General features: G+C 42.5%; 1 protein-coding gene and 1 long non-coding RNA gene across 8 annotated transcripts in view; one reads left to right on the top strand and one right to left on the bottom strand.

The window, feature by feature from the left end:
- Positions 1-2837, top strand: part of LOC148053066 (uncharacterized) — a 53202-nt gene extending 50365 nt beyond the window's left edge. For both annotated transcript variants that reach the window (XM_087776105.1, XM_087776107.1), the window contains 2 exons: positions 1805-2063; positions 2704-2837. The gene's annotated coding sequence lies outside the window, so the exon portion shown is untranslated. The remainder of the gene's footprint in view (positions 1-1804; positions 2064-2703) is intronic.
- The window catches only part of LOC148053065 (uncharacterized), a 511817-nt gene that overhangs the window by 5094 nt on the left and 493777 nt on the right, over positions 1-12946 (bottom strand). For all 6 annotated transcript variants that reach the window (XR_015708546.1, XR_015708549.1, XR_015708548.1 and 3 more), the window contains 3 exons: positions 6329-12903; positions 2750-3040; positions 2409-2554 (listed from right to left, as the gene is read on the bottom strand). This is a non-coding gene — a long non-coding RNA (uncharacterized LOC148053065). The remainder of the gene's footprint in view (positions 1-2408; positions 2555-2749; positions 3041-6328; positions 12904-12946) is intronic.

The following is a 12946-nucleotide window of genomic DNA, read 5'->3' as shown; positions in this document are numbered from 1 at the left end:
AAACATTTGGTTTACATCTTCTTTACATGCCAAAAATATTAATGTCTCGACTTTAGCAAACTGAATTCAGCACTTTTTTTTTTTTCCCTTAAATGAAGTAATTATAGCCAAAACATTCTGTGGGTATTTATTCTTCCTTCTCAGAGGTGGAGTTTCGCACAGGAACATTTGGTTTCAGGGCTGAATTGTCAGTATCTGCTCACTTGACACTTTCCTGTTAGTTTGTATTGGAAACCACCAGTAGTTTCCTTTCTTGTGTTTATTGTATTACTCTCAGACCTTTGATCGAGACATCTTGGATAACAGCAAAGTCTAGCTTCATGCTTATTTGCTATTTTTGAAAAAAGTGAAGAATATGGTTTCTTTCAAAGGATCTACGAAGACAGTTAATGTAATTGAGAAGCAGAAGGGCATTTATGGAAGTGCATCTGACTGTCCTCCTCACCTGTAATTGCATCAGGAATTCTACATTAACATGCAAGTCCTGTTTAAAGGGGGGAAAAAAAAAAAAGCAGCTTATTTTTAGGTAGAAGCCCTCAGTGGGCAGTAAATTACCCATAATATCCCCCAAACTAGCAATTAGCCCTGTTTGCTGACTACCTGAATTGTTTCACAGTAGTTCAGCACAGTCTTACCAGTTATCACCATACTTATCATCAGAGATTCAGCGTACGACTCCCGCAGCTTCACATACTGTATGCCTAAGGTCAGCCATAATAACAAATACATTTTATTTGCTTCTTTTGGCCCTCCAGAACTGTTTTCTCAGGCTTCAGTATGTGAGGAGAGCTGATGCTGCCACGTTGCTTAAATGGCAAGGATTTGAAAACAGAAAGCAATTCAGAAGCGTAGCTATACTTTGGTATCAGTCAATGTGAGCGTTCGTATTTATTCCCATATTAGCAGATAGTCCTCAGCATCTGCTCGGAGAGAGCGAGCTTTCTACCAATTCCTAGGGTTTTCTTTTCAGAAGTTCTGACGCTGGAAGACGTTTTTCAACATAGGCCTGTAACTGAGGAGTGTAAAACTGGAAAATATGGAAACAAAAACCTATGGAAATTTTTTCCTTAAGGCTGCTGAGCAGTTTTCATATCCCTAAATATGAATGCTTTGCCAAAATAGTAACTCAGTTTTGAAAACAATAGCCTGCTTTAGCGGTAGAAACACTCATGGGCCCACATGTGCACACAAATACAAGCATGCACATCCTAACGGCACAATCGTCACTGAACAGGCCTTGGTTTTAAAGAAAGCATACCGAGTGAAAATGAGACTAATTAAGCGTTTGAAATAGAATACAGAAATGTTTGGACCCTGAGCATTAAAGGTTTATTTTTAAGCACTGTGCACACCTTTCTGAGTAATGCTGTAATTTAGACATTATTTCTCAGGCAAAATCCAACTGAATTAACCTATACCCTATTACCACCATTTAAATCCCATTTTCAGTGCCGGTTCTGTATTGTGTTATACTGATACGGACCCGTATTCCTGCCTCTGATCGGATGGACCAGGTCTGAGTCTGTCAGGCAATGAAGAGGATGGAAAAGGAATTCATGCTGAAGAGGAACATTTGAAGACAGCTTCTCGTTTGCAAATGTACTCTTGAGAAGCAGAACATGGGAAGATTGCCTTTGTCTGGCTCTAGCTAAAATGCTTCAGCTTCTTGTTTCACGATCAGGAACATCAGCTCTATGAATAGACAAACTGCCTACTCCGTATATCCAAGAGAGGCTCTCAAAAGAGCAAACCATCTGTTAAAGGGTAAGCTATCACTGATTTTTTTTTTTTTTTTCTCTTGTAGGGACAGATTAATTTAAAGCACACTCTGCACGGCTACAGGTTGGTAGAAGGAAACAGCCCTGAGCTGCCCAGCCGTTTTGTCATGCTGCTGGAAAACAAAGGCAAATGACACAGAGAAGACTGTAGGCGAAAGGATGATTGCCTTCTCAGCTAAGGTTCAAGCCAGGACACTGAGGCAAGAGTCATACGCCCAACTTTACTACCCTGAGAATCACTCAAAATGGCCCCAAACCTCTACTGTTTCAGCAGCAGATCCTCAGGTAAGGCGTCTGTAGGCAGCGAGCTCCCAGTTGATGGCTCAGTGGGGCACTGACTGCTGTGAGCCGTGAGCTGTTTGGCCATCTTCACACGGCACTCAAGGGGAAAAAGGGAAGACTTGGTGGGGACGGTGCCAGCAGACTAGTTCTTCGAAAGAAGAACTTCTTTCCCAGAAAAAAAGTGCCTTTGGGTTGAACGTTGTTTCCAACCTTACTAAACCAGGCCTTGACTAAGAAAAATACAAATAAACTGATCATAAATTAACAGTCGTCATCCCTGTTGTGAGCATGAACGCGCATACCTGGCCAAGGCAGGCAAAAGCAGATTGATTAAACAACAAAGTTCACCTTGTTTTCTGAGTTGAAAGCTCATGCTGTTTCTTGGCAGAACAGGCATGTCAGGTCTGTAATAACCACTTGCTACCTTGCTTCAATCAGTGTTAAAACCAGCACAACATTAACATCTTGGGGAAAATCCATCTGGAAACTGCTTTCTAGGGGGAAAAAATGAAAGACAGGTAACTGAATACCACACCCAGTGTTTGTTTGTTTACTGATTTCATAGTGACTTTAAGGAACTTCAAATTTCTCCCTCCCCTCCCCTGAACATCTTGTGTTTCAAACATTTTCTGTTAAAATGCAGAGCTGAATGCTTGTTGAGAAAGAAGTGGTGAAGAACAGCAGCTTACCTTCAGCTGAAGGTAAATCATTTAGTCTGGCAGAGGCAGAGGTTCGTGTTTGCTGTTTGGTTTTACTCCGGAGGAGGCTTTTGTGCGCACATCTGACCGTGACTCCATTTGCCCAGTACTGCAGGGCGGCGTTACCTGGGACAAAGCCAACCCAACAGAGGCATCACTCCTGTAACAGCCGAGTGGTCAGAGCATCCCCGAACTGCGATTCAGAGCAACTTCACGCACTTAGCCCTGGGAAAGCTGTTTGTTGCGTTTACACCTTGGGGGCTTGAGGCTGGAACGCAAGACCTGAACATTAAAAAGACTTGTGTGAAAAAATGGTTACTTTTCGCTGACATGGTAATACTAAAATTGACTTTTTCTTTTTCCTCCGGATGTCCTGGTACAAATATAGACTTGACATCATTTTGCAACACCTTTCTGTTGCATCAACTAACGTGATAGCTTCAGGATGCAGAGGACACTTGTGCTTGGCATGAAAAATACTATGTAAATCCTGTTGTGGAAAAGTTAATGCAAAGCTAACTGGGTAAATGAGCCAAAGAAAGGCTTTCATTTATAGTTTGCTTTATAGTTTGCTCTCATTTTCCTTCTTTCTATTTTTTAACTGAAGCACTGTACTCTAGCATTGATAAAGTTTGAAGATGATATACTAATGATCTACTCTGTGTGAATGCTACCTTGTACTGCTGGTTTGGCTTGGACGCTCACTGTCAATGTTTTGGAGACTTTTAGCATCTCCAAAGTATTTTTGGAAAGCAAATGATTCAGGGTCTGGACACTGGATTTTTAAATTAGGAAAATATTTATAGCTTACTCTGAAAAACACTTTGTCACAAAGAGCTGGACTCTGAAGAGGGCATTTGGCTCTGGATTAATTTTAGAGGAAGTTTTAGGACCAGGCTAGGCTGCAGGTTTGTGTTCAATGATGCTTAAACGTAATGCCCGGGCCTTCCTCCGTCCTGGCCTGTAACTGTTTGGGATCATGCCCTGCCAAATTTCCGTCACCTTGGGCTTCATTAGCATGAGAAAACAGGCCCCTTTTGGCTTTGTGTCTCACTGAAAAATAAACCGCTGGGCCTGGTTTGCCAGTCATCTCTGTTGGCCAGTTGTGTATAGCTGCCTCATACACTCAACTTTACAGGGATTTGGACAGGATTTATTTAGGTTCAGTTTTTTATTACAGCTCTCAAGTAGGTACCAGAGCGAAGGTTCCTGTTTACAATGGTGAACATTTACTCAGGTAACTGCTCCTAAAGGACCCGAGAGCACTGGCTGACTCAGTACTCAGCAGAATGAGTAAATATTTTATAATTAAGCCCTTAATTGAGAATTCCGTATTTAAAAAAATAATAATCCTGCAGCTTCCATATGAAATATTACCTGTGCATTTAAGGGGGCTATGGGTTGCATTCACTTTCTCCAGCTATTCTAATAGCTATTTTAATAGACAGAGATGTAATGAGTACAATGCTTGATATACTGAGTGAACCAGAATACTAAAAAAATATTTGTAGAAAAAAATTCTGAATGAATAACACAGATAACTAGCAGGTAATTGTTCTTAAATGAAGAAACTCTCATTTGTCACCTTCATTCAATCAGCGAAAAGAAATAGCGCCGCGTAACCAGCATACGTGCGCAGCACGCCTCTTGTCTACAGCACAAATACTATGTTTTACCTTTGAACTAGCTACGTAGGGAGGAAAAAATTATCCTCCTTCCAATAAATGATTTCAGGAATAATTATGTCTAATGGAAAAAAAAAAAATCACAATCTGTTCATGGACAATGTGAAGGGAAAGGGATGTGAAATCTGTGGAGGTACTAATTCATTATAAATTATTCCTGGTTTTGGTTGGCAACAGCTATTGAACACAAATATCGTTATATTAAGGGCAGTAAGAGTCCAGACTAGACAGAAAAGAGTAAGGCAGTCAGACTTTTGGAAAGACAACTGGAGGGGGTACAGACCATGCTGTGATCTATTCAGCACTGGTGAAAAGAGCACTGTAAATGTTTATTTACTTTTTGTACTCATTGGCTTCTTAAACAAAAGAACTGATGCTATTTAAAAGCTCTGACTGTGTCACGCTGTTCCCCTCCCCTCCTCAAACTGCTGAAGCTGAACGGCTGTCCCAAGTTTTCTGCATTACTGTCGAATGCAGGGGCAACCGCGGGACGGAAAGCATTAGCATCACATAATAGGACAGAAGTGGAAAACCCTCTGCTGGGTAGGACTCAGCGCGACGACCACTGAAATCGGTACAAGCCCCTTCTTTGAATGCCAAGGTTACGGACAGGGTTTTAGAACAGCACCATTTGATAAGGCTGAAAGTACCTTTAACTTTTCTCAAGCCACACATGTATTTTTTTAAATTTCTGAATCGCATGTCAATGAAAATCCATGTTAACATGATTGAGTTCGGTGGAGTAACACTAGGAGAAAAATGGGTTCAGCCGAGATCAGCGGCTGACTGCATTTAAAACTGAGGCTCTGTGAAGGATTTTCAGAATCAGCCCCATTTTATATACCCAAACAAGCTTACTCCTTTGGCTAGAATGAGGAGGTTTTCATCTCCTTTGGAATTCTGGGGTAAACTGTCCTTGTACGAAATTTGTTCAGGGTCAAGTTTTAGGCAGTATTTTGTGCTGCAATAACCACACCATGACAGACAACCTTTTCATCAGATAAGAAAAAAAATCCTCTTCTTCAGGTCAGTACAAGAAAGGAACATGACAGAGCTATAAATATAGAGCCCAGAGGTGCAAAATCTTGTGCATTAAATGCAGTCATTGGCCATGCTTAAATTTTTTGCCAAACATTTCAGATGCTTAGACAGAGAAGCAAATACATACACAGGGTGATCTCGGCAATGAAAACAGCTTTTCATTATTAAATGAGTCTCTCTGATAACTGCTGTGACATTTTTTTGAGACAATTATTTTAAAAACATATAACTGATCAGAGGGTAAATCAGTTACCTGTGCAACCTTAGGTTTAGAGGCAGCAGCAGCTGAAACCTGAGGGAAAGGCCGTCTGATCATATTTCCATTTGCCAGGTAGAGGCCTAAGAGACCCAGCAAGGCTAAATAAAGATTTTCAGATAATAATTTGAACATTTTAATCTGTGATGCTAAAAGGAAAACCCTGGTCACCAAGCAACTAAAGTTAGACATTTAAATTATGCAACTGATTTCCAGAGGTGTGCAAATACACAACAGTGCCCAATAAAGTCAGAGAGAGATGAGGAGTGCGCAGAGCACAGCGGGGGGGCGGGGGGGGGAAGGGAAGAAAATGATGGTCTCAGGTGTGTAAGGCTAAGTTTAATCACTTCAGTAGCGATATTTTTAAATCCTGTCTCCAAAGGTGCCTTGGACAAGCTTTGCTGTAAGGGTGGTGGTGGTGAGATCCACATGCACGTGATGGTTGAGTGAAAAAATTTTAAACGGCTGTCAGAAATTGCAGTCTGGATTTAAAAAAAAAAAAAAAAATTTGAAGCCACACTTTGAAATTATAAGGATTTCCGGTTGCCAAAGGTTACCATTGGCGAGAAAGAGTTTTTGAGACTCTACCTTAAAAGCAGCGTTTAAAACCAGAGATTTTTACAGGATGGCGCTGGCTGTTTGCGTGAATGCAAGTGGCAAATCTCTCGAGGCTCATCCAGCACCGGATTAGATGAAGTCATGCCCAGGTCAGAGCAGCCAGAAGGATGGTCCTGATAAGGCAAGAAAGGGATGAATGTGAAATGGGAGGGGAGATACTGGTGATTCATTGCTAATCCCAAGAGTTTGCTTACTCACCTTGCCAGAAAAAAAAAACAAACACCACAGAGTAGAAGCTGCACAAAATTTTATCCAAAGAAATATTAAAAAATAATCTTCTCCTAAATAAAATGAACTAATTAAAATTAACATAGTGGTTCTATTTGTTTCAACCCAAGAAACAAAATTACTTAAAGATTTTTTTTTCTGAGTGTCAACTTGGAAAAACGTGTTCTCAGCTTGGGGTTCAGAGAAGGAAGTCTCGCCACCCTGGAGGGTTCCCCACGGCTTTCAGGCATCCGTGGTGTCGGGATGCGAGGCTGGGGTCTGGAGGCGCCGGCGCTCCTCAGCGAGCTCACGAGCAGTTGTGCAAACAGCCACAGTGGTCACTCACGACAAAGACTGTGCTAAATGAACTTCGGGGTTGGCCAGTTACCATGAAAAAATGACACTACCACAATTTTAAGATGACAGTGCTATGGCAAACCAGTCCTCGCATGGCTGAGTTACTAGCACAAGCAGTAGATTTAGAGTATTATGAAAATATATGCATTCTGAAGTGCTGTGAATTATACCAAATAATTCTGAATATCTCTTTTGCTGTACTAATGAATCAAAGCAGAGCTTACCACATTATCTGCAATCACCATGGAGAAAATGGATTTCAGTGTACATAGTTTCTGTATAAATAGTGCATCCCCAGCACATTCTTTAATTAAGTAGTGTCTGATTGCATAATAATAACGAGAGCGATGTCCAGCTTGCACACAGGCCAATTAAATTACCAAGTGCAGGAGGCTGAAGCACTCCTGACTGGGGAAAAGTCAGCAGGGAGGTGTCCGGCTTTACCGGCATACTCACCTCCGTGCCTTTGCCGCCCTTCTGGCAGCAAACCATGGAGTCCGGAGAACCTTTTTCCCTGAATCCTTGCATGGAAACAGGTTGTGGGGACAGCACAGTCTCCACCGTTTTACAGGCTCCTGGCAGAACCCAAGGAAGCCGTGCCTGCGGCACGGCGGCACAACTTACCGGTCCGGGTGAAGCTTCAGCACACGAGTAATTCGCGTTGTGCCTTAAGCTTTGCTGGGTAGGCTTTTCACCAGCTGGAGGGACCAGGCCCAAGCTCCACGGCGTGCTATAGGTATACTTGAGAAGTCACGGAAAGCAGTAAGCTGGAGGAATGTACTTTATGGGGTGGCTGGATCATATGTTTATGGCCTGAAATAGGAGATCCCAACCCGAACCACTTTGTTGGTGAGAGGCAGAATATGAAGATCATATAATTCATGCTGGGGAGTGGTTATGAAAAGAGAATGTGGGCAAAACCTAGGACAACCCACAGGCTCAATAGCTGTCTTGCCATTAATTATGGCTAATGGCCTAATACCAGTAATAAACACCTTCAAATTTAATACATTCCACATTCAGCCTGTAGAAACTCCCTTTACAGAGATGGCCCAGAAGGACTAAATGATTTAAAAACTAGGATGCTAGAATTATGCATTGCTAACCACACTGGCATAAACACAGCAGAGGAGCGGGTGCTCTGGACCCCTGGAGACAATAATTTACCATCCAAAAGGAACTTCTGGCAGTTGACAAAATTCATAAAATATTTTTTTGTACCCTCTGCACAGGAGAAGTCGGTGGTCAAGACAGCAGCGGTACGGCTAGAAGGACTCTTCCGCTTGAGTGTGGCTGCGGCAGAGCTGGCCAGGTGGCTGGAAACACAACACCTGCGCTGTGATTTCCCGGGCACATCCCAGCCTAGACACGCGCATACTAATGCACTGCTCAGACGGCCTTTTCGGGAGGATAATTGCATGCGCTGCCCTGAGAGCCGGGAATGGGCCACTTCAGGGAATGAGTCTGCTCCTCAAGATACAGCCACTTATTCTCTTCTCAGCACTGCAGAAGGGCAAATGTCCCTGGTTCAGGCCTTGGAAATAATGAGGTAAAATGGACTCGGCACCATTAAAACCTCCCCAAAGACAGGACTAGGTATTAGAATATCTGATTGGAAAAAAACCAACGGGCAAACACAGCCTGCCTTGAAAGGACCCCTCCTCTCAAAGAGCCATGGTAAAAGCTCCCTGGTCACGGAAGGAGAGCTGGGAATGAAACATGAAGTAGTCTGCAGAGATGCTAGGAAAAACCAAATAAGCCAAAACGCAGCTAAAGACACTGACCACCATGAAAAAGGAGGTTCCGCAGGCAGTTTGCAACGCTGCAGTTGGAGAGCAGGGTTTTCCTTGTTCTCCCAACAAAAACACGCAAAGAGTAGAAGGAAAACTTGCGGTTACCCTCATTAAAAAGGGGAAAGAAACCGGCAGAGATATGCTTAGGGTGAGCGTGGACTGTCGTAAGATCAAAAACCCAATCTGCTTTCTGCTGAAAGGAGTTCACTTTTAGTATATATTAACTTGCTGTACGAATGCAGGCCGTGACTATCAGCCTCGTGGCTTGACCACACGCCACAGAGAGAGCCAGGTTCAGGGCAGTTTTCTCTCCAAATACTTTCTAAAGTTTGCTGTTTAAAATAGGATTTATGTATATTTAAGCATCTAACAAAACATCCAGTTCCAAACGTCAGGGTTCATCAGTGGTTGAAGTAAAGCACGTGCTGAAGGACGCTGCTGTATCAAGGCCCGCGTTACTGGCTTTCCAGGAACGCTGAGCTCCCGGGCACTGCCGCGTGAACAGGTGGCTCTTTATTTGGGAAGCTGAAATATACAACTGGTGCCCAGCTTTAGATAATCAGAATTTTATCCTCTCTATAAAAAGACCTTGCAAAACACAAGTTATCACCGTGAAACCAATAGTTGCCTCATATTTTATGCTAACTTTACTGAATCTAGAGTCAAAAGTTTCTCGGTACCTTTGCCACTAATTAAAAAAAAAAAATATCTCGTGACCCTTTTATAAGGAAAAATACAGGGGATGTAGCTCCCATGCTCTGGATACACTTACATTTAGCTTGGTTCACTTCCAAAGGCCATGATCCAACAAGATATTCAAACACCTGTATAACTTAAACACACTTTAAAGTACCGCACTGAACTTTGGCGAAAGTAGGGAAAAATAAATTCTGTTAAAACACCACTTTATTTCTTTCAAATCTGATTTTGTGAGAATCTTGAATGCAATGCATCACTGAAAAATATTTCCTTCCTCACGTAGAATATTTTAATATTAAGCCAGATATTTTTATATTTCCACAAATTAAATGCACCGTGGCTGAAGGTTTGACAGAAGCTTTAATTTGCACATAAAAAGGTAGAACAATTTCAGTTTTGACAGCATAAGCTTTTGATTTGTTAATAAAGGCAATTCTTTCTCAATTGTGAACATATTCCCCAAATAAGACAATGCAGTTTGTAACAAAAAAAAAAAATCTTCCTGGCATGGAGAATAAACTTTTGATCCAAAGTTATTAAAGAAATTCAGATTTTATAAAAATAAAAGAATGAAACTTTCACATTCAAGCTTTAGTAGTAACAGGACAAGAATCAGAAGAAGATACATGTTCCTGCCACAATCTCTATACCTATTGTTATTAACGTAACCTACCTTCAATATATCTGGATGAAATTCATTGCTAGAAAGTACCTGCAAAAAGTTGAAGTCATTTTGGGGGCTGGGGGTGAGAAGCTGTGTGTCTGGGAATGGGTTTGGTGAAAATGAACACGGATTTTCCTTATGATACTCTAATCAAACCGCAATCTAAGAAAACTAAGATTTCGGATTCTTATGATGAAAACCAAGCACCGCAAAGTTTGTAAACCAAGCTACAACCGAGGGAACCAGAGGCCAAGCTTTCAGATTGACCTCCTCTGTGCCCATGTCAGTGTTCTCCTTTTCTCCTGAGTCTGGAGCTATGAAGCAGTTTGAGCAGAGCCAGCTTAAGCATGGAAAAAAAAAAAAAAATTGGATTTCTGATGTCAGATCAAACAAATTATTCAAAACTTTTCCCCGTGTGACAGCCAAAAGCTGCGGCATGGAAGCAAAGCTGAAAGTACCCAGGATCCATTTCAGTATATAAAAGGGAAAGAAGCACCCGCCCGGGGGCCTGCCAAGTTCTCAGCTTTTACAGGCTCAGCAAGCGCTTTGCTCTGGCATCAAAAGTTGACTAAAGCTTCTCAGCGAGATGAGCAATGGGTCCAAACAGTTTGAGGTACAAAATAGACAGTGTTGTTGTTACAAGTCCACCACTTTTAACTCTGAGAGCAGCCACTAGTCCAGACCACCGATACGTGGGCTCCTGGATATCCCTTGTGTGGGCACGGGCAAAGCCACGAGCAAACTACGTGAATACGTAGGCTACAACGCCTCTCCCGCACATTACTAGAAAACTCCTCCTGGACATCTGCAGCCATGGCACGAAGCTGTTGACTGCCTGTGTCACTGGAGAGAGCGGTTACTTACAGATGATTGGCAGCAGCATATCCTGCTATAATGCTAACTAAGCCCGTGACACAGCCTGCTATCAATATTTTACTCTATCGCACGTCACATTTTGCAGTGACACTAGATACAGTGCTCTGAGGCTTGCTGGCTCACAGTCCTTCCATTTAATAACAAAGTCTCTTGATTTTTGTAAACTTCCAAGCTTTTACTGGAGGAAGTCAAGCAGTTCATTATTGAAAGACATTTTTGTTTTCCAAACAGTATCCCCTCATGCTTTGCTTTGCTTGCATCTCACCACAGTTGCCTCCTAATCCAGTGTTGGTGAAACAAGGCTGAAGGTATTTTGATCATGTTTTCACACTTCTGATGTACAGTTGCCTTGTCTCCTTCCACTTTCCTTCTGACTACACTCTGCTTCACAAATGCAGCCATCTGGCACAACATCTCATTTTTCTGTATCGACACCTGAGTAATCAGAGCCCTTTTCTCCCCTTTTTTTTTTTTTTTTTTTTAATAAAGCAACTGTTTCCAGCTCCAATGCATAGGCTTATAATAGGCAAGCCACATCCCATTAAAGAAAAGCAGCAGAAGTGAGAAGTCACTGGTATTAATGTTAGAAAACATTTAGGGTGAGATGAGAGAAAAAAAAAAAAAAAAGCATCCAGCATTTTTCAGTGAGATTATCACAAGTAATCTCCAGCACTTTTTTTGCTTCCCATGGGTTTACTTACAGCCTCAGGAATGGTTATTTTAAAACTTACCCTCCTTCAGGTTTGTGCAGCAAAGATGCTAGGCTCGGTCGCCCTGGCAGAAAGACCTACGGGGCACCAGGGCCAGCCCGTGGGACATACCAGTATCACACACCAGAGCAAATCCAGCTTGGTGCAGCAGGAGGGGCATTTGAAGAGCACTCATTTCATCTCTGGATCCCATTGTTGAGAATGAAAATCATTTGTGTCACGGACAGTTTAGTGGTGTGGCCGCCTCTGGGAATAGGAATGCACTCGATAGTTTAATTCTCTGTCTTTAAGACGATCGGCTGCAATCCCACTAACTCCAGTGGGTTCACACTGGGAAGGGATTTCCCTTTCACAGGGTTCAGTGCATTGGTCACGTCTGAACACAGTTCTTTAAGATCACAACTCACAATGCTATTAAGTCAAGCATCAATCAAGCCCTGCCTTTTTTTTAATTTTAATTGGGAAAAGAAATATTTCCATATATTGTGTGTATGAGATATACTTATAAAAACATTGATGGCAAAGTTCTGGCCCCAAAGATCCAGAAGTGTCTTACCACATATTGTTGTATGGCCAAAGTTGCATCCCAAGAGTTTTTTTCCTGGCCTTGTCTCAAAGGACATCTTTCAGCCTTACCCTCTCTTGCTAACACTCACCTTTCCCATGCTAGAAATAAATTTGACAACGCTAACTTGATCTCCACCTGGCTGCCATCTCCTCCACACATCTGATCCTACCCCTGAACTCTATCCCTCTTGAAATAAAAGATGGCCACCACCCTGCGGACCAAGTGACCTGGAAATGCTGCACAGAGATATATGAGCAATGGAGCAACTGTGCCAAAGGAAACTCACAAATCACATACTCTGGGCAATGGGACAACTGGCAGAAAGACAAAAATAAAATGACTGCCTCTCTACCTTTCACAGACTCCCTCAGCCAACACCACTACAGTCTGCTGCTGAAGCATATCTGCATCAGCTAAACCTGCTGTTTCTCTAACGAACCTCTTGCTGCAGCCCTTCAAAGCAGGAGGAATTGAGGCAGCCAAGGTTGAGATGGTGCTGCGAGCCAGGAGAACCATTTCCTACCAGCCCAACAAATACCCAAGGACAGAGGAGCAGAAGCAGGCACGGGCAATAAGGGACAGATTTCAAGTGGTTGCCCCGTACGCACCCTACCTGGCCAGTACCTTCGAGTAGCGCGGCATGTTCGGGTAGGAAGCAATTGCTGCAGCACCTGAAATAAAGACACAAATTCTCAGGCGCAACAGCTGATGCCC

Source organism: Nipponia nippon, unplaced genomic scaffold (genome assembly GCF_047370975.1).
Source record: "Nipponia nippon isolate SJK-2023a ecotype South Korea unplaced genomic scaffold, ASM4737097v1 scaffold_4, whole genome shotgun sequence".
NCBI lineage: Eukaryota > Metazoa > Chordata > Aves > Pelecaniformes > Threskiornithidae > Nipponia > Nipponia nippon.
The sequence above is the reverse complement of the archived record's forward strand: the minus strand, read 5'-3'. Positions and strand labels throughout refer to the sequence as shown.